We start from the raw sequence: 21,457 nt of genomic DNA, 5'->3' as shown, positions 1-21,457 counted from the left end.
GTAAAACTATTCTGGAGAGGATAGCAGATTGAAAATTAGAATTTCCAAAGTTTTAAACCCAGGGGGAAAGCATTTGCTAGCATTTAAAAGGACTGCATATGGTACTTACACTGAAGTGCCAGAGATCTGGAGAGTTGATACCCTGAGTCCTCTTGATGAGCAATGAAGGTTGTTTCATTAAGTGCAAAGACATCATTCTTAATTTGAAAACCGTGGGCAGAAACAGAAGCTGGGCTAATTTTTCCAGTGCTAATTCTAGAAGCTTGGCCACTGAAAACTAAAGGTATTCTCTTTGAGAAAGCATATTATTTTTACTCATGCTAAAACATTAAAACATCTTAGCTGATCAGTCGGGTGAGATTAGAAGACGTCTTTTTTGAATTGTCAGATTGTGGTGTACAAGGGAGAGAGCCATAGGGCTTGGTTCAGAAGAGCTTGCTAAGGTACTCAGCTCCCAGCATTAAAAAAATGCTGTTGATATACCATTTTGATTGAAAACACTTCTTTGCAAACCCTAGTCTTGGGATAGGAGGAAAATAACAACGGCTACGATCACTACAACTGATTTGCTATGATTCTCTCTGCTGAAATTGAGATAAAATTTGCCACATGCCACTCTGAAATTGATTACCTTCCCAACTCAGTCAATAGCAAAGAACTTGGTCTCACTAATTCAGAGTGGCTTAGGTCATGCCTCCCGCTGACAGTGTGACGGAGAAGCCAAAAGGAGCAGCTCTAGGGAGGGGCAGAGAAGGCAGCTCTTTTATCAGAATCTTCCTCTTCTTCCCTTAATGCACAAATGGGTGAGTACAATTAATCTCTGTTCCGTTATATAAATATTATGGGTGGGTGGGGCGGGTGGACTGAACCCCTTTGTTGGTTTCCAGTAGCTCATTCTCATTGACCCAGAATGAAGGAGAATTGGCTGTGAATTATAAGTGTACACAATGTATATCTTTAGAGAGTGGAAAGAGGTCTGTATATAATAAGATTTGCTTAAAGTTATTAGAGTAGAAAATAATTTCCGACATACCAAACACTCTTCTAAGCTAACCACTATATAGATATTCAGCATTCTTTCCATTTATATCGTTGTCTTTTCCTCCTTTTTTTCTAATCACCCCTTATTTTTTCCTGATTAGCTCACTGGAAATATAGTAAATCATCTTTTTTCTGTAGAGAAACACGTATGTATGAGGTTTTTGTAATGATTTCTCAAGGAAAAAAATGTGTATTTTAAAAGTACAGAGGATGGATGACGCTTTCAAAAAATATAGTTATTCTTACTAAAACCATGAGAGATAAGCAAGGAAGATCTGTTATTCTCAAATTAAAGACTATTAAACTAAGATAAATAGAAAGATAACATGACCTGTTATGTTTGTTGGGCCAGAAATTGCAGAAGCACATATAGCAACATACTCTCTATCTTAATAATGACACGTCCTGCAATTTAGGGCCCCCTGTATCTCACTTTAAGATAGCGTGGGCTTGTAGAAACAGAAAATGAACATCACACTTTTTAATAAAAAAATCACACTTTTTAATAACTAGAATTTGTATATTGCGGTTCAGGTTTGTTACTTTAATTGCAGGAATTTGGCAGCGGAGGGATGTGGAAGCCACTCTTTAAATTTTAAAAAGTTCTCTCCTTGCCTGACACAGATGCAAATTGCTTGCTCATTACATTCTACCAGCCTTTTAAAACACGTTTACCAAAGCAGAAGCATTCTCTGGCAGTAAGACAGCTTACCTGCCAAGCTTGACATTTCTATAACCAAATCAATATTTCAGTAGCCTCCAACTATAAATCTGATGTTGATTTGAATTCTAGAGAGTAATGAATGATCCAATTAGAAGACAAAAAAAAGCAAAAAAAAAAAAAATAATTAGAGTGTTTATTCTTCCCTGATGATAAGGAGTCCTTGACAAGACAGAATACTGTTCCCAGCAAGCCTCTTTCTGTAGGTGTAATTGATCTTAGAAGTTAAAGGTTTGTTTGCATTTTTAACATTGGGAGTTAAATATATTGCTTTGATAGAACTGTTAAGTGGCAGTTTAACTGCCCCCACAGTTTATTACTCCTTTGTGTCTGAAATATGCAAAAATGCTCTGCTAGGTAAGATATATTTACAAGTGAGCATGGACATGATAACCAAATATGCAGCACAGTTCCTATCATGTCCTGGGACCCATTAACTGTCTGTTGAGTGAATGATAAATGCTATTACACTTCTTTCTATCAGTTTTTTTCTTTTGGGAGTCAAGGATTTGATAAACATTTAAACTCATCCAAATGCTCTATTCTACTGCAAGTTTATCCATTCAATTCCATCCATCATCCATTCATTCATTCATTAATTTATTTACCCAATCAATGATTATTGTAACTAATATGATCAAAACGGTAGAACATACAGAGATGAGACAAAAACTGACCATCATTCTAAAGGGCTTAGACCATTAGGGAGAACTAGATAAACAGATATAAACATATTTAAAATCCTAAGGATACAGTGATAAACATTCAAGAGAGGCACACAATGCTGTGTACACTCATTCTTTCCTCCTGGATAAACCAGCAATTTCTAGGAAAGAGCTGAGCCGATATGGTTCAGTTAAATTTTGTCATGCTGAGAAAGTAATGCTCTGATTCACACGTATGGGGTAAGCATCAGACAGGAATGAATCTGGAGTGTAGAAGCCACAATTTTAGGTCCCAGCTTGCCTGGGATATTAGGAGAATGAAATGATACTATTCTTAGAGGCCATGAATGCTAGGTTAAAGATTGTTCTTCCACAGGCAGTCGGGTTTTGAGCAGGGATTCACAGCTTTACATTTTGAAAGTTTGCTCAAGGAATCTTTGTTGTGACCAACTGGAGCTGGGGGGGTGGGGGTGGGTGTTGACACTAGAACAGCAGAGACTCGGAAAAATCATGGTCAAGGTGTTGAAAGGTCTATACTGTAGAAGCTGCAGTGAATGCATGGAAAAGGTAGATGAAGGAAATAAATTTTGAGATAGAATGCATATGACTTTCACTTACTCAACATACACATTTGATTTTCAACCTAATTCTGAGGACTATACGAGGCACTATGGACATGTGTATAAATAAAGGACCTCATATATGTATGATATATATGATATACCATAGTGGTATTTTCACTTGGCTCAAAATTTGTCTGTTTCGTTTATCTGTAGACTAGCAAGATAAATAATTGCGTGGATTAAAGAAGATGATAACATCAAGGATATGTCTGAGGTTTCAAATCTGGGTGAGGAAGGTGATTTTGAACCGCCTAGTGGTTGAGAGCACAGACTTTGGAGGCAGAAATGCCTGGGCTGAGGTCTCAGCTCTGTCTCTCATGAGCTGTGTCAGCTTTGAGGAGCCTGACCTTAACCTTCCTTAAGTTTCTGTTTCCATCTCTGTGCATCAAGAATCATAATGTATCCTTTACTGTTTGTAGTAAGAACTCAGTGAGACAATGCATATAAAGTCCTTACATTAGAGGCTGTAAATGAGTAATTACTATTATAATTGGTTTTAAAAAGTAAAATTAGTGGCAGAATATAGGGAGAAGATTATGAGTTCAGTTCGATCCATATCCAGTAAACATTTTGAAATGTGGATCCAAAGAAGAGCAAAGATTCTGAACTGGCATTGCTGTGTCCCGAGACGCTGGCTGAATAGTAACAATGGATGATGGAGCTTTTCCAGGGGTCACGTACAAAGAGGGGAGCCATGGACAGATCCTCGAGAAATAACTGAATATAAGGGGTAGGTGGAAGAGCCAGGAAATGAATGAAGAAACTGGTAATATGAGAGACTTACATGTTTCACTATCTTCTTCAAATTAAAATCATTTGCCTTGTTTAAGAAAAAAATACAGGGGCCAGCCCGGTGGCACAGTTGTTAAGTTTGCACATTTTGCTTCGGCTGCCTGGGGTTCTCCAGTTCAGATCCTGGGTGTAGACCTACCTACCGCTTGTCAAGCTAAGCTGTGGCAGACATCCCACATATTAAGTAGAGGAAGATGGGCATGGATGTTAGCTCAGGGCTCATCTTCCTCAGCAAAAAGAGGAGGATTCAAGGTAAATGTTAGGTCAGGGCTAATCTTCCTCAAAAATAAAATAAAATAAAATAAATGCAAACTTGAATTTCAGCAACATCACATTTGATTTAACTTCATTGTAACTCAAATTGGACTTCTTAAGAATCTTATTTGATATAAGCACTTTACATTTTCCTAGGCTTAGGAATTTCTCCTTGATAATGGGTGTTTTGGGGCAGCACCATGTGATTAACCCCTCATTGGAGCTTTGTTAGAGAACCTAATTGTTAACTTTACCAACTTAGTAATTCAACAAAATGCTTCGCACAGAGACTTCAAGATTGCGATGTGTGACACCTGCCTTTACCACACTGCTTTTTTACTTGTAAAAATTTACATGTAGGGACAATTACTAGTAAAGATGTGAGCAGATGTGACTAGTAAAGAGAAGTGTCTGAATGATTTAATAATTTGTTTTCCCTTCAGTATAGGGGAATCAGTGTTTGAGAGAAATCTCAGTATGATAATTTGGGGCTCTAAGTAGCATCAAAAAAAAAAGTCTTCAAACCCTCAAAATGAAGTTCTCAGCACACGAGTTCCAGAAAGCAAGCTGAGTTTAATTAAACCTCTCACTATGTGACCGGAGCGTGTATTTTGAGAACTCAATCTGCTCAAATCATAGAGTTGCAATTAATTTCGATTTTTTATGCTAAAATTGTTTACTTTTTTTCTTTCCAAACAGGAACTCTAGAATCTATGGTGTTTGGAGTAATAAAGATAGCAAGTATCTACTTTAGGAGCTTATTAAAAATAGGAACTGCATAAATAACCACACCCAATGTCCTGTCTTTCTCAAATACAGTCACTAATGAGAAACAACAAAACAGGGGACATAAAGAAAATTAGTAAACTAAGACGACAGAGCAGCAATTCCTAGCACACACAACGGTTTAAGACTTTTTCGCTATGTTGCTGCAATATAGCACTACTCATGTTAAGGATATATTTTCTTGAGTCAGAACTTCCAGGTTAAATAATTTTAAGAAAACAATGACATGACTTTTGAATAAGTGCTATGATACAAGAAATGTAATACATGGCTAAGAGATGGGATTTCCTCCTAAGTTATTTCTAATGTTTGTAAGCCTCTTGTTGTTTTTAAAAAGAGACATCTGGCAGTAGAAGCAGCTGCATTATCTCTAAATACTATTCTTTCTACACAGTGAAATGAAATGGGAGCCAAAATAAAGTAGCTAGCCAAAAGGGTCTTCAAAGGAAAGGTAAGGCAAACAAAAATTTTGTTAAGGAATTAAGCTCCTGACATATTTTGAACTGTTGAAGCAAGTTGGCTTCTCTTCATGCTCAAGTAAAAGTTAATTCATTTAAAGCGATCCTTCTAGAGAAGAATACCACTGAACAGATAACACCTACTAATTCAAGTGTTGACTATTATTAACAGGTGTTGAAAATCTAGAGAGGACTGACTATTTCTGTTTCCTTCAAAGTTATATGGGAGAAAGATAAGACCATTGGTTGAAACAATACTTTAGAATCATCCATGGATATTTTTCCTTTCTCAACACCACAGCTTACTGCTTATGAACTGAATTAACAAAGCATTTATTTCACATAATAGTGTCCTAAAGATCTGGCCCTGAAAACTGTGGGACTGACTAAAAGATGAATTGATATTGAACTGAATTAAGTCAGTAATACATGGCAATTTGGTCATTTTAGTGATATTTGGAAACATATGGATTTAGATTCAAATCCTAGTTTTTTGCCTACTTTTTTCTTTTTTTTTTTTGAGGAACATTAGCCCTGAGCTAACATCTGCCGCCAATCCTCTTTTTGCTGAGGAAGACTGGCCCTGAGCTAATATCCATGCCCATCTTCCTCTACTTTATGTGTGGGATGCCTACCACAGCATCGCTTGACAAGCGGTGCCACATCTTCACCCGGAATCTGAACCCGCAAACCCCGGGCCACTGAAGCAGAACATGGCACTTAACCACTGCGTCACATGGCCAGCCCCTCTTTTGCCTTCTTAGTAGGTTCTTGACCCTTGAACTGTAATAGATCTTATAGGGAGTCGTGAGGATTAAATGAAGTGATGTCTGTGGAGCCCACACAGTGTATAACACTCAACATAGTGTAGATAAGGGCACTCACTTGACTTTATAATCTCCTTCTCCCTTTGTGTCGGATTCGGCTTTGTGGAGTTAGAGCAAGGGACAATTATATTCGGTTTTATATCTATAAAAACACTCATGCCTGAATGAGAGAGTCTCTTATTGACTCAATGTCATCATAATAAGACCATGAAGTAGATTTTCTATTGTTAAAAACATTGGTTTTAAAACTATGGAAAGTCATAAATGAGTCATGGCAACCTTTTCACAAAAGCACAGATTATACAGAAATGTATGATTCATCTGTGTTTTCCTTAAACTTTTACCTGGGTGAGAGAGGAGGTTGTATTGATTTTTACATCTCCTTCTAGGATTATTAGAGTATATGCTTTAACTATGAAATTTATGCTCAAAATAGAGAGTGATAGCTGACACCAAATCCTCTACTTTAAACTGAATGGGAAACCTATTACAGTTTTCCTATTTTACACAAATTCTATAAAAAGAATGGATTTTATGATGTGAAAAAGGTTCAATAAAGAATAATAAAAATTACCTACAATCATAAAGAGCTACAGCTCATTTGATGAAGAGAATGTATATACAGGATATTTAGAAAAAATGCTCCTCTCATTCCCAAGCCCTCTCCCTTTAAAACATATAAGAGAAAATGAGTTCCATTTAGGATGAACATTTGTGGGGCTGGCCCCATGGCTGAGTGGTTGAGTTCGCACCTTCCCCTTCGGCGGCCTGGGGTTTCCCCAGTTCGGATCCCAGGTGCCGACATGGCATAGCTTGTTAGACCGTGTTGAGGTGGTGTCCCACGTGCCACAACTAGAAGGACCCACAACTAAAATATACAACTATATACTGGGGGAATTTGGGGAGAAAAAAAAGAAAAAAGAAAGATGAACATTTGTGAGTTTTTCTTAAAACTTAGAAAAATGGTGAAAACTTTGGTTGTTAGTAGTGTTTTTCCTGCATTTTATGAAATGTTACAATAAATAAACTGGCACACACATCACCTCTCACTTGTGTGAACAGATTTATAGAATAAATGCCTAGAAGTGTGATTGCTGAGTCACTGGATAGAAACTTTAAATATTAAAAGATAAGACAAATTTCCCTTAAAAGTTGCACTAGTTTATGTTGCCACCAAAGGCATACAAGCGTAAACATTTTACCACATCTTACCAGCACTAGATACTATCAACCATTTAATCTTTGCCAATCAGATAAGTGAAAATTGCATTTTGTTGCTTTAATTTGTCTTTCTTTAATCATGAGTTGGAGTTAACCTTTTCTCATATGATTATTAACCACTTGTGTATCTTTTTTTCTGAATTTTACCTGCTCAAGAAATTTGTCATTGTTCATGATCTGATATCATTCTCCTAATGATCCTGTGATAGAAGTGCTATAGTCATGCACATTTTACAGAAAATAAATCTAGGGCTAATTAATATTTAGTATCACGCCCTGTATGACCAAAATTATAAATGGCAAAGGTAAAGTTTGTACACGAGGTTGTCTAACACCAAGTTAATTGTCCAACCCACATGGCCATATTGAGCCCATCTCCTGCCTACAGAGACAATCACGTGGCTTTTGTCTTTTTATTTATACTATACCATTTCAATCATTCAGATATTTAGTCAGAAAGTATAAGTCCTAATTATGTGCCTGGCACTGTGACAGTTTCTGTATCTATAGCAATAAACAATTCATAATTAATAAGTACCTTAGTGAATATACATTTTATTTCAGTGTATAATTCAAAATAATCTTACAATTTAATTACAAATGTGACAAGTACAGCAAAGGAGAATTACAGGGCACTGGGCATATGAGTAACAGGCAGCTGACTGGCATCAGATTTAGGGAGCCCTGAATAAGCATAATCAGGGTGCATAATTTGTAAAAAATACTTTGGGAGATAAAAGACAGATAACAAATACTAGAGTGAAAATGTCTTAAAATTTTCATTTATCCTTACAAAAATGGTTTCATCCAAACTTTTAACTTGGTTTTGAAAAAATCCCCAAAATGTGCAAATTTATCAACCATTAGAAAAAATTTTTTTCTGAACCTTTATTTCTCTGACAAGCAGTAAACAGCAGATGGAAGGACCGAGATTTTCATAAGATGGAGAGAGGAAAATGTGTATATTTGGGGATACTAAGGAAGGTGGTAGATGAAGAGGTTCTTATAATAGAAATAAACCTTGAATGGACGAGGGAAAATCCACCTCTTTACTCATTCTTCTTTTTAATTAATAATCTACGTTTGCAGATATTTTTTGGAGAAATTAAATTGCTCGGTCGTATAATGCCTTAACTGATTGAGTTAACCAAACCAGAAAATAGAACATTAATCAGCTGTGGAATTCTGAACTGTTCTGCATATATCGAATATAGTTTCATTAACCATAAATAAGAGGAAATGTTTTTCATATCATAGAATATAAGCAGAAAGAAATTTGTGATATATTAGTTGAACCACATGAACTTGTCAATATTTGACCATTGTTAACTTACAAAAAGTGCAATTTGATATGGTTCAAGTACGTACGTGACCCATGTACAACAAACCCAAGTGCTTTTCCTATGTATTTACTCACAGACAGATGAATAAACACATCTATAGAGGATGTAAAACTTCTCATATACCTAACTCTGTCATTCACACATGTGAAGAGAGGAAAAGAGAGATTTAAGAAAAAAAAAGATGGAGAAAATAGAAAAAAATGCAAATATTTTAGAAGCTCTTGTAATTGGATATTAAAAACTCAAGTCATGAAATGCATACATTTCTTTCCCACATAGCTTCTCCTGCAACTAGTTCAGATAGAAGACAGATAAATGAGCCAGAGACCAGGAAGTAATTGCTGTCTGAAATGTAGCATCCTGAAGTGCTGCTTACATTTTTTTTCATTTTTCATCTTGGGGTTTTTTCCTCAAAAATAGTGCATTAAAAGAAAAAAAGAAATACAAAAAATAAAATAAAAAATATTCCTAACTTTGTTGAATCTATATTATTAAATACGTACACATATATGTGTCTATATGTAAAATATAGATATATATAAAACATACGAATGTATATCTAGATTTTTTAATTTTAGTCTTAAAAGAGCTAAATGACTTAGACTGTCATTAACTGAGATACCGCCCTTTCCTTTTATGGTACCAGAGATTGTTTAGAATGCTCCCTGGTGATGGAAACTAAAGAGTAATTGAATAATGTTATTTATTTATAACCTGTTTTTATTGGAGTAGAGGTAGAAAGTTGTTGAAGTCCATCAACTAGAGAATGTTCCAAAGAAAAATATTACTTCTACAAGATTAGATACAGTAGAAACTTTTAAACCATGAGAACATAGATCTCCATAAAGCATAATTTACAGACTTTTCAGAACTGCCTAATATGAACTAGCTATTGAGTCCTTACTTTGTACCAAGGATTATTCCAAGTGCTAGGGAATGAGACAAAGTCTTTGGTTTAATAAAGCTTAACTCGTTTCCAATGTTTTCCCCCATTTTAGTAAAGTTACAAGGAGATCTTCTCTTTCCTCTTTTGATGTATTTCAACATACCATGGCTTCTCCACCATACAAATAAAGTAAGTAGATTTTCACAAAGATTTACTGGTCCTTATGCCATAGTCAAGGCATGAAAGACTAGACATCAAGTGAAATATAGACATAATAAAGTTTAAGGTCAGAAAAAGAAAATCTGTTGAAAGTTTTCAGGTTACTGAGATTCTGACGTTTAAAAAGGGTATCAATTTTGTATCAAATTTGTTTGTAATAGCATATTTAAATAAACTAATTTTCCAGTAAATGAAAGTTTAAATTTTTAAAAATCTCCAGATAGTTTATTATACAACTAATTAATCACAAAAATAAATTACTTTATCACAAAATTAATTTACTATGAAACTCATTTGCCTGGACTTCTCAAATTAAAAGCTGGTCTTTTTGACCATCAATAACTGAACTAATGGCTATGATGAAATCTTTCCAGAGAATGCCCAGTAAGGAGACAAAAGTGTCTGAGGGTAGAGTAAGAGTACCAGAGAGTATTGGTATCAGTGGTATCAGAGAGTATTGTTTTTTCCCATGGCACTTGACAGAAGCCTAATAAAAATTTATTCACCAATGTTCTATTCTGGCTCACCATATCTTTGAGGAACATGTTCTAAATCTGAGAAGTTCTAGAAATATCACAAATGAAAGCAAAATACATGTAAAAAGAAATTTTACCTCTTAAAATAAACTTTTTAACTCCACATGAGTTAACATTTTTGGTATCTGACTACAATTATGGAGTATGCATTTGTGGATATTCATAAGAAAGACACTTTACTCTGGAAGAAGGAAAGGTGACATGGGGGAAAGAGCTACTCAGGATTTAGTGAGATCTCAGTATTAACTTTGGTTCTGCCACTTATTGACACTTGACTTTAGAAAAGATACTAAACTTTACCAAAGTTTAGTTTACCAAAACTTGCTGTGCCTTAAGTCCCTTATCTGTTGAATGGGGATATTATCCACCTTACTAGGTTGTTCTGAGAATTGAACTGGACAAAGTATCTTAAGTGTTTACCAATGAATAAACTTTTCATGTATTACCTCTTGTTTTCTTTTTTTTTTTTTTGCTCTCATAAAGTATATTTTGTTTAGCTATCTTCCTAAAGATTTTGTTTTTAAAGTTGATGGGGAACAGATTTAGTCAATGTTTCTCAATATAAGATTAGCTTCTTAGAAATAATTATATTTCAGGAGTCATCTTAACAATTCCTGGACATATTTTTTCCTCTAAGTCCCTGAATATTTCAGACAAAATCCTATCCCCAGCCCATGGCAGTTCAGATACTCACACCCTCATTTTTTTTTCTTTTTTTTGGTGAGGTAGATTGTCCCTGAGCTAACATCTGTTGCCAATCTTCCACTTTTTTCTTTTCTCTCCAAAGCTGCAGTACACAGCTGTATATCCTAGTTGTAGGTCATTCTAGTTCTTCTATGTGGGACGCTGCCACAGCGTTGCTTGATGAGTGGTGTGTAGGTCCATGACCAGGATCTGAACTGGTAAACCCTGGACCCCTGAAGAAAAGCATGGAGAACTTTAACCACTTGGCCATGGGGCTGGCCCTGCTCACACCCTCATTTTGAGGTGTTTACACACTTCAAATAATACACACAAGAAATTCTCAATGAAATGAGGCTGAGAGAAGTTAAAGGGAAACTTGTAATAAGTGCCAACCTCTTCTTTTAAGAAGAGTTTTTCAAAGTGACAAAAGATATGAAGATCTCCTAGTAAATGACTCTTTATGACTCACTTACTAGTAACTAGATAATTGAAAGAGTCATAGAAGTGTTGAACACATCTGAATCTTTTTTTTTTTTTTGGTGGGGAATATTTGCCCAGAGCTATTATCTGTTGGCAATCCTCCTCTTTTTTTTTGCTTGAGGAAGATTGGCCAGAGTTAACATCTATGCTAATCCTCCTCTATTTTTTTTTTTTTTGTATGTGGGACACCTGCACAGCATGGCTGGAGAGTAGAGTAGGTCCACACCCAGGATCTGAACCGCTGAACCGTGGCCACTGAAGCGGAGTACGCAGAACTTTAACCACTTAGCCACGGGACCAGCTCCAAGCCTGAATCTTTTATTTTCCAGTTCATCATTTTAATGCCATGTTGTCCTTATTTCAACAGCGCTTATGACAGTAATGTAAAATCCTGTTACAAAATGAGAGAAATAAAGTCAATGACTGCACAGGGTTGATATTCAGAGCTAAAATGAACTAAAGCTCAGAAAATAAAGGCTCTAATTCTACCTTTGCTACAAACCACTCCTTGTGTTTTCTGGTTTGGAAAAGGGATTCAAAAATTCTGCTAACACACTATCCATGCTTTCTTTAGCAAATAAGAAGAAACTTATTTGCTCTATAGAAAGAAAATAGACACGACCAACCACCACGAGCAATTTATGAAAGATTTAAGAATTGAGTGAAAGTCTCCCTTTCTCCTAGTTCAATTTTCTTTCTACAAACCCAAGCTGCCTTCCTGAAAATAATTGTGCATACATAGAACTAATTATATTTACCTTTACAGTATTTGTGAAAGGCAGAGACTAATTTCATGCATTATTTTTATTTTACAGATTGAAGGAGAGTGAAGAACGAGAAACAGTAGACACAGTTAAATGATTATTCACTGATAGCAGGAGAATCAGGCAAATCCCACCACCTGTTTATGGCCTCCCAACACAGACTCACTGACCAGAGAAACCATCAGTAAGAAAGTCTAAAGTTATCTTTGTTCCTCAAAGCAATGAAATGTAACACTCACAGTAGTTTTTCTGGGTACAATAGCCTTTCTGGGTAGGCCACTGGACTTTGGGTATATCCATTTAACTTTCTGGGATTTAGCTCCAACATCTAGAAATAAAGAAATTGACTAAATAACCTTTGAGTTTCCTTCCATCTTTAAGTCTCTATAATTATGAAAAATATAATTATGAATATTACAATTAAAATTTTATTATGAATATAATTATATCATTAATTCCTTGAGCAATGGCAGTTCATTTAAATTAAAAATTATGTTATTTCTCTATATTTATATAAAATATTTCAAACAAAAATATTATTAGAAAATATTTTTTAAAAGTCTATGAATCCACTACCCAGCTTCAAAATGCTTAACAACTATTCTATTTTACTCAGAATTTTAAAAATATACTACAAATACAATTGAAAATTCTGACTAATGTCACTGAAGCCTACCCAGAAGCTATTTTGGGGTAATATATATTATTGTTACCATATATATTCTTATGCTGCTATAATCCATATTACACAGAATGTATATAATAGCCCTCTTTTTATATTTTAAGATTTTATTTAAATAGTGTATCATATCATTTAAAAAATGTTTTTGAGATATTTCTTCATTGATACAGTAGGTCTAGTTCATTCATTTCTAATTGCTCTTCAGTATTTCACTGTATCGAAATATATGAATCTATCTATCCATTCTCTTATTTTTGGACAAGGACATGAAGTGCTGATAAACTGACTCAAGAAACAAACAAAAAGACCCTGATTGCAGCACTTGCTGAGGAGTATACCAAGACTGATTTCAATCTACCAATGGCTTAACAGCCGGCTCACAGGATTTCTGAATTTTTACAAGTCAGCTTTCTAAGATGAGCCTTCACACTACCTACGCCTTTCACAGAGGCAGATATATAGCAGACTAGGTAGAGTCTTTCTCTCTCTCATTCTCTCTCCCCTTCTCTGTCTTCACCCTCAGCCCACCCCCTTCCTCCTTCTGCTAACAAATACAGAAAACATACTTACACTTTAGGAAAATCTTTTCAAAAGCTAATTCTGACTTGCTGAATAGAATGCTAACCAAGAGTGAAAAGTCCATTTTAACTTTTTAAACTTTTTTTAATGGATTATTCTTTTGGTGTCACATTAATGAAAACTTTTCCTAATCTAAGATCATGTAGAATTTTCTCCTATATGTTCTTTCAGAAGTTTTATAGATTTAGGTTTTAGACTTAGGTCAACAATATATGCATAGTTTTTTGAATATGGTACCAGGAATGAACAGAAATTCTTTCTGTTTTTTTTTTTTTTTTTGCATATGGGGAACCAATTATTCCAGCATCATTTGTGGAAAAGATTATCCTCTGTGTGCTGCATTGTTTTTGTTCCTTTGTTAAGAATCAGTGGTCCAAATAAGTGTGGATCTGTTTCTGGACTTTCCATTCTGTTCAGTTGATTTGTCTATTTTTACACCAACACTTACAGTGTCTTAATTACTGTAGTTTATTCAAAATTAAAACTTCTCTTCATAAGGTCCCATGAGAGAATAAAAAGACAAGCTACAGAATGGGAGAAAATATTTGCAAAGCATTTATCTGATAAAGGGCTTGTATTCATAATATATAAGAGTATAACTTACCAAGAGGCAGGAAAATATACAACTTCAGGCTACTCTAGCCATTCTGTCCCATATAAGGGAGGAAAAAACCACAACTGAGAAGCACAGGTTAAGTTCACAGACCAGGAGCATGGGCTCGCCAAAAGACTGAGCCTAATCACAGGTCTATAGAACACTTCTGCTTCCCCACACCTCACCACAACATTATTAAAGGCTTATTTACCACAGTTCCTTTTATCCAGTATATAATATACATCTTTCAGCAAAAAAAATTATGTCATATTAAAAAGCAAAAACACAGTTAGAAGAGATTGAACAAGCATCAGAACCAGAGTCAGATATGGCAAGATTGTTAGGATTACCATTTTTAAAACCTATGATTAATATGCTAAAGATTTTAATGGAAAAAGTAGACAACATGCAAGAACAGATGGATCATGTAAGCAGAAAGATGGAAATTCTAAGAAAGAATCATAATGAAATGTTGGAGATCAAAAACATTGAAATAGAAATGAAGAATGCCTTTGATGTGCTCATTAGCAGACTGGACACAGCTGAGGAAAGAATCTCAGAGTTTGATAGATGACAATAGAGCTTCCAATACTAAAAAGCAAAGAGGAAAAAGACTTTAAAAGATAGAATAGAATATCCAAGAACTGTGGGGAAAGTACAAGTATAATATATGCACCATGAGAATACCAGAAGGAGAAGAGAGAAAGAACACAAGTAATACTGGAAGTAACAAAACTGAGGCATTCCCCTAAACTAATGTCAGACATCAAAGTACAGATCCAGGAAGCTCAGAGAACACTGAACAGGATAAATGCCAAAAGAATCCACACCTAGGCATATAATATTCAAACTTCAGAAAATCAAATACACAGAAAAATATTGAAAGAAGCCGAAGGATAAAACCTTACCTGTAGAGGAGCAGAGAATGACACCTGACTTCTCCTCAGAAACCATGCAAGCAAACACAAAGTGAAATGAAATAGTTAAAGTGTTGAGGGGAAAAAACCCCACCAACCTAGAATTCTATACCATGCAAAATTATCTTTCAAAGGTAAAGGAGAAATAGACTTTCTCAGACAAACGAAAATTGAGGGAATTTGTTGCCAGTAGACTTGCCTTGCAAGAAATGTTAAAAGAAGTTCTTTAGACAGAAAGAAAAAAACATAGGTCAGAAACTCAGATCTACATAAAGAAAGCACTGGAGAAGGAACAAGTGAAGGCAAAGTAAAAAGTTAAATCTATCTTATACTTAATTGATCCAACAGATAACAGTGCAGCCAAAATAACAATAGAAACAATGCATTAGATTGTTTGCTTATGTATATTGTTATATATATTATATATATGTGTACACACACCCCCACACACATATATATACACACACACACATACACACGCATATGGTCATGTGCCACATAATGACATTTTGATCAACAATGGACTATATATACCATGGTGGTTCCATAAGATTGGTATCATATAGCTTAGGTGTGTAGTAGGCTGTACCATCTGGGTTTGAATAAACGCACTCTATGATGTTCACACAACAACAAAATCGCCGAACAATGCATTTCTCAGAACATATGCCCATCGTTAAGTGATGCATGACTGTGTAAATACTTATTACAAGTGAAATGAATGACAGTAATGCTACAAGAGATGAGGGGGAAGAAGAGAAATATTTTGTTATTGTAAGTTGTCACTGGCATTTGTACTACCTGTGAAGAGGTATAGTGTTACTTGAAAGTGGACTTGGATGAGTTGTAAGCGTACACTGCAAAATCTAGAGCAACCAACAAAAAAAGATTTTTTAAAAAGTGTAATTGATATGCTAAGAAATGAGAGAAAATGGGATCATATAAAATGCTCAATTAAAACCACAAGTCAGAAAATGTGTGAAGACAAAAATAGGAACAAAGAACAAAGACAACAAATAGAAAATGGTAACAAATACAGATATTAATCCAACTATATCAACAATCACTTTAGATGCCAGCAGTCTGAACATACCAATTATAAGAGAGAAATTGTCAGAGTGAATCAAAAAATAGGACTCAAATAGATTTTCTCTACAAAAAACTCACTTTAAATATAAAGTTACCTATAGATTAAAAGTTAAGGGATGGAGAAAGATATACCAGGGTAACATTAATAGAAAGCAAGAGTAGCTACATTAATTTCAGAGAGAGAAGACTTCAGAGCAAGGAGAGCTATAAGAGATAAAGTGCAGCATTATATAATTATCATTACACAACAATAAAGGGGTCACTTCTCCAAGAAGACATAACAATCCTCAATGCACTTAAGAACACAGACTCAAAATACATGAGGCAAAAACTGATAGAACAGCAATGAGAAACAGATGAATTCACTATTATAGTTGGACACTCTGGCACCCTTTATCACAAATGGACAGATCCAGCAGGCATAAAATCAGGACAAATATGGTTGAACTCACTATAATCAATCAACTGGATATAATGGACAGCTATAGGCTTCTTCATCCAACAACAGCAAATTACACACTATTCTCAAGCTCACATGAATCATTCACCAAGACAGACCACATTCTGGGTCATAAGAGACATCTTAACAACTTTACAAGAATAGAAATCATACAATCTCTACTCTCAGACCACCATGGAATTAAACTAGAAATTGAACTAGAATCACATGTGGTCAGTTCAGGGCCTGAGGTCTACATGGAGAGGCAAAAGACTCAGAATAGCCAACTCAATATTAAAAGAAGAACAAAATGGGAGACCTGATACCACCTGACTTTAAGGCTTATCAATCAAGACAGTGTGGTATTGGTGGAAGAGACAAATACATCAATGGAACAGAGCAGAGAGCCCAGAAATAGACCCACATAAATATAGGCAACTGATCTTTGACAAAGGAACAAGGGGGATATAGTGAAGCAATGCTAGTTTTTTCAACAAATGGTATAGAACAACAGTATATCCACGTTCAGAAAAATGAACCTAGACACAGACCTTACGCCCCTCACAAAAATCAACTTAGAACAGATTATAGCCCTAAATGTAAAACACAAAACTATAAAACTCCTAAAAGATAAGAAAAGAGAAAACCTAGATGACCTTGGGTATGGCAATGACTTTCTAGATAGAACACCAAAGACATGATCCGTGAAAGAAATAAATGATAAGTTGAACTTCATTAAAATTAGAAACTTCTGCTCTGCAAAAGACAATCTCAAGAGAAGCAGAAGATGAGGCACAGACCAGGAGAAAATATTTGTAACAGATACACCTGATAAAGGACTGCTATTCAAAATATACAAAAAACTCTGAACAAGAGAATGAGCAGCCTGATTACAAAAGTGGGGAAGTGATATGAACAGTTACCAGAAGATACACAGATGTAAAGTCAGATGTTCAATATCATATATTCCCTCATCTTAAACCTATCACTGATCACACATGCTTGTCTTAAATAATTTATTCCTCCTCTTAGCTTGTTAAGCACTGTGTACTTCTCACAGAACTTCTCATTTTATAATGTGTGTGCATTACAACATGTACCCCCTGACAAGGTAAACATTTGGGGGGCACAGGGGCCATGTCATCTTCTGCTTTGAGGTTCACAGAATGGCTGAACAAGGATGGAACCCAATAAATGCTTGAGCTTGTTGATTTTAATAAGAATAAGATCAAGTGCTAGGCGTATATATAGCAGGTACTCAATAAATGTCAATTTCTTTCCTTCCTGGTGTATCTCAAGTAATCAGAGAAGGTGTCTAAATTGATTATGGGAAATAATTCTCAAGGGTCTGACGAGTCTTATTGTACTTTTCCAAAACACCAATGCTGACTTCATTTATTTCATTAAAATCTGATTGATAATTATAATAGATAACCTAGAGGAGACTATCTTACACGATCACTTGGACAGCATAAGTCTTTTTACGTATTGCACTTTGAAACATATGCATTTTTGTGTTCATTGTTAATGTTATATATTTTGTTATGATTTCTGAAATATATATATATATTTTCTTTTTTTCTGAGGAAGATTTGCTCTGAGCTAAAATCTGTTGCCAATCTTCCTCTACGTTGTATGTGGGTCACTGCCACAGCATGGCTGGCAACAAGTGGTAGGGAACAAAACCCGGGCTGCCAAAGTGGAGCATGCTGAATTTAACCAGTAGGCCATAGGGCCAGTCCCTGAAATGTATATATTTTAATATAATATTCTCTTTAATTTATATAGAAAATCTGAAAACTTTTAAAACCTAACATCCCCAACTGTGTTTTGAGAAAGATTTCATCATGCTGTTAGTGAGTACTCCCTCCAAAATGAGAAACAATTTGGGAAATGCTCGTTTAAGCAAGTTTTTAATATGCTTATGTGCATTAAGAAGCTCCAAGAACGAGATCTGAGATTCGGTTGTTTCCGATAAGACATGGCAATCAAACCATTTAATGTTGTTCAGGTTTTTTTTTGTTTGTTTTGAACACCTGTTAATATTTCTCATCATTAGTAAGACATTTTGGAAAGTAGTGTTGTAAGGTGATGAATTTTCATCAACACACAATGCAATGTACTTCCATACAAAAGAAGAATTTGAAGAGTTCATATCGCCACAACCAGTTTCAAAGGAATGGAAGGAACATGAACAGATTGGATAATGCTCACCAACAAAGCATTGTGTCATTGTCTGGTTGCTTTGGGTATGAATATGAACCACTTTCAGAAATGATCCTTCATTTAAATCAGATATAGCTTCTAAGTGAATGACATTTAAATACCACACCTGATATTTGCTCAAATGAGATTACGATACTTTAAAATTTTAAAGGAGTATGTTCTCTGAAATGAATGTGGAGACCAGAGAAGAGGGAAATACTGAAAATTTTTAAATAGAAAAGTGGTCACACCGACACGAGGAGATCCCTGGCTCTGAGGAGAATGCTCATTCCATTGGGTTACATTTAGTCTGAGTGATGACTTCAATGCTGCCTTCTAAACTGACACTGAGCTGAACAATAAAAATGAGCTTTAGCATGTTAATATGGGAAATAGGATTTCTCTTATTTATCTCTTTAAATAAAATAATCTAAAACAATGAGAAATATTCATCATTTCTTCTGTTTCTCAAATCTAACTGAGGAATGAATCCATTAGTCACACTGGGTAAAACAATAAGGGACTATCTCCTTGGAGGTTTTATTGCATTATTTACAAAAGTAGGCAATAATTTATTGTCTCCAGGAGATTACTGTCATGGAACCTAGAAAAATTCATACACTTCATCTCTATTCAATATATATGGCAATTGCAGCATTTTTTTTTTTTTTTTTTTTGGTGAGGAAGTTTCACTGTGAGCTAATATCTGTTGCCAATCTTCTTCTTTTTTTGCTTGAGGAAGATTAGCCCTGAGCTAACATCTGTGCCAATTTTCCTCTATTTTATATGTAGGTTGCTGCTACAACATGGCTTGATGAGTGGTGTCGGTCTGCACCTGAGATCCGAACTTGAGAACCGGGCCGCTGAAGCGGAGCATGCCAGACTTAACCACTACACCACGGGGCTGACACCACAGTGTTTTTATTACTAAATAAAATATTTTTCATTAAATCCTTTTGCCACAGTGTTATGGGATTTTAGAATGATCTTTTCTGATCTTCAACTATGGTCTCTTGTTTCGCCAGTTCTAACTTTTTATTATTGCTGTTGTTCTTAAGTTTCTTAAAGCAGAATTTTAAAACTGAACATCTGAGTTTTTCACTGACGATTAACATTCTATTTAGAAAGCTGGAATTTGTTTTAGAAAAGATTTTTCTAACCTATTTTGCGTTTGTCAAAAGATATATCGAGAGAGGGTGAGAGAGCAGGGATGGAGGGAGAGAAAGAGGGAGAGAGGGATAGAGAGAAAGAGAGACAGAGAGCATGAGAGAAAGATTCCCTATATTTTACCAATATCTTCTTCTAGGAAAGTCTAAGTAGTATGATGGCTCATGCCAGGAAGCTGACTGGTAAATAGTTAGAAATCCTGAGAGCCAGTTGTTAAACCATTGGTAGCTTGAAATCAGTCTTGGTGTACTGCTCAGCAAGTGCTACAAATGGCGGATGGTTGCTGTTTGTTCTTTTTATTCACTGGGACCATGAACATATTAACATATGTTTGAGAAAATGTAACAACATGTTAAAGATTCTTAGAAGTCCTGTAGCTAAAAAAAAGTATACTTATTAGACCAAATATTTTCCAAATTTTATGAAGAAAAAGCTTTCTGAGTATATATAATCCAAGTAAGTAATTTTTCAAATAAATTTTTAATGGCTCTCCCCTTGAAAGTATGCTCTAGCCTATGAGTCATAGAGAGATAAGAAATATTTTCAAATCATGCATCTAATAAAGAGTTCATATCCAAAATATAAAAAGAACTCATATAACTCAATAGCAAAAAAACAAAAAATCTGATTTAAAAGTGGGCAGAAGAGTTGAATAGACTTTTTTCCAAAGAAGAGGTATAAATGACCAACAGGCACATGAAAAGATGCTCAACATCACAATATCATCAGGGAAATGCAAATGAAAACCACAATGAGATATCACCTCATTAGAATGGCTATTATCAAAAAGACAAAAAAATAAGTGTTGGAGAGGATGTAGAGAAAACGAACCTTCCTACGCTGTTGGAAGGAATGTAAATTGGTGCAGCCACTATGGAAATTCCTTGAGAAATTAAAAATAGAACTACCATATGACCCAGCAATCCACTTCTGGGTATTTATCCAAAGAATATGAAAACACTAATTGGAAAAGTATGCACTCCTTTGTTCATTGCAGCATTATTTACAATAGCCAAAAGGAAACAACCTAAATATCCATCAATGGGTGAGTGGATAAAGAAAATGTGGGATACACACACACACACACACACACACACACACACACACACATAATGAGATACTGTGTAGCCATAAAAAAAGAGGGAAATCTTGCCATTTGTGACAACATGGATGGATCTTGAGGTATTATGCTAAGTGAAATAAGTCAGGCGAGAAAGACATATACCACATGATTTCACTTATACGTGGAATCTAAAAAACATAACAAAAACAAACTCATAGGGGCTGGCCCTGTGGCCCAGTGGTTAAGTTCACGTGCTCCGCTGCGGTGGCCCAGGGTTTCCCTGGTTCGGATCCTGGGCGCAGACATGGCACTGCTTGTCAGGCCACGCTGAGGCAGCATCCCACATGCCACAACTGGAAGGACTTGCAACGAAGATATACAACTATGTACCAGGGGTGATTTGGGAAGATAAAGCAGAAA

The 21,457-nt window shown here is 35.3% G+C and overlaps 1 long non-coding RNA gene across 2 annotated transcripts; it reads left to right on the top strand.

The window, feature by feature from the left end:
• Window positions 1-231: 231 nt before the first annotated feature.
• LOC103556730 (uncharacterized) lies at window positions 232-19,775 on the top strand. 2 transcript variants are annotated; one of them, XR_546275.2, is made up of 5 exons: window positions 232-803; window positions 3,204-3,277; window positions 9,731-9,807; window positions 12,353-12,485; window positions 19,600-19,775. It is a non-coding gene; the product is annotated as an uncharacterized lncRNA (long non-coding RNA). The 2 variants fall into 2 exon arrangements; XR_546274.2 differs by lacking the exon at window positions 3,204-3,277 and having other exon boundaries at window positions 240-803.
• The last annotated feature ends 1,682 nt before the right edge of the window (window positions 19,776-21,457 follow it).

Source organism: Equus przewalskii, chromosome 30 (assembly GCF_037783145.1).
Source record: "Equus przewalskii isolate Varuska chromosome 30, EquPr2, whole genome shotgun sequence".
Classification (NCBI taxonomy): Eukaryota; Metazoa; Chordata; class Mammalia; order Perissodactyla; family Equidae; genus Equus; species Equus przewalskii.
Note: the sequence above shows the minus strand (reverse complement) of the source record. Positions and strands in the feature narration are given on the sequence as shown.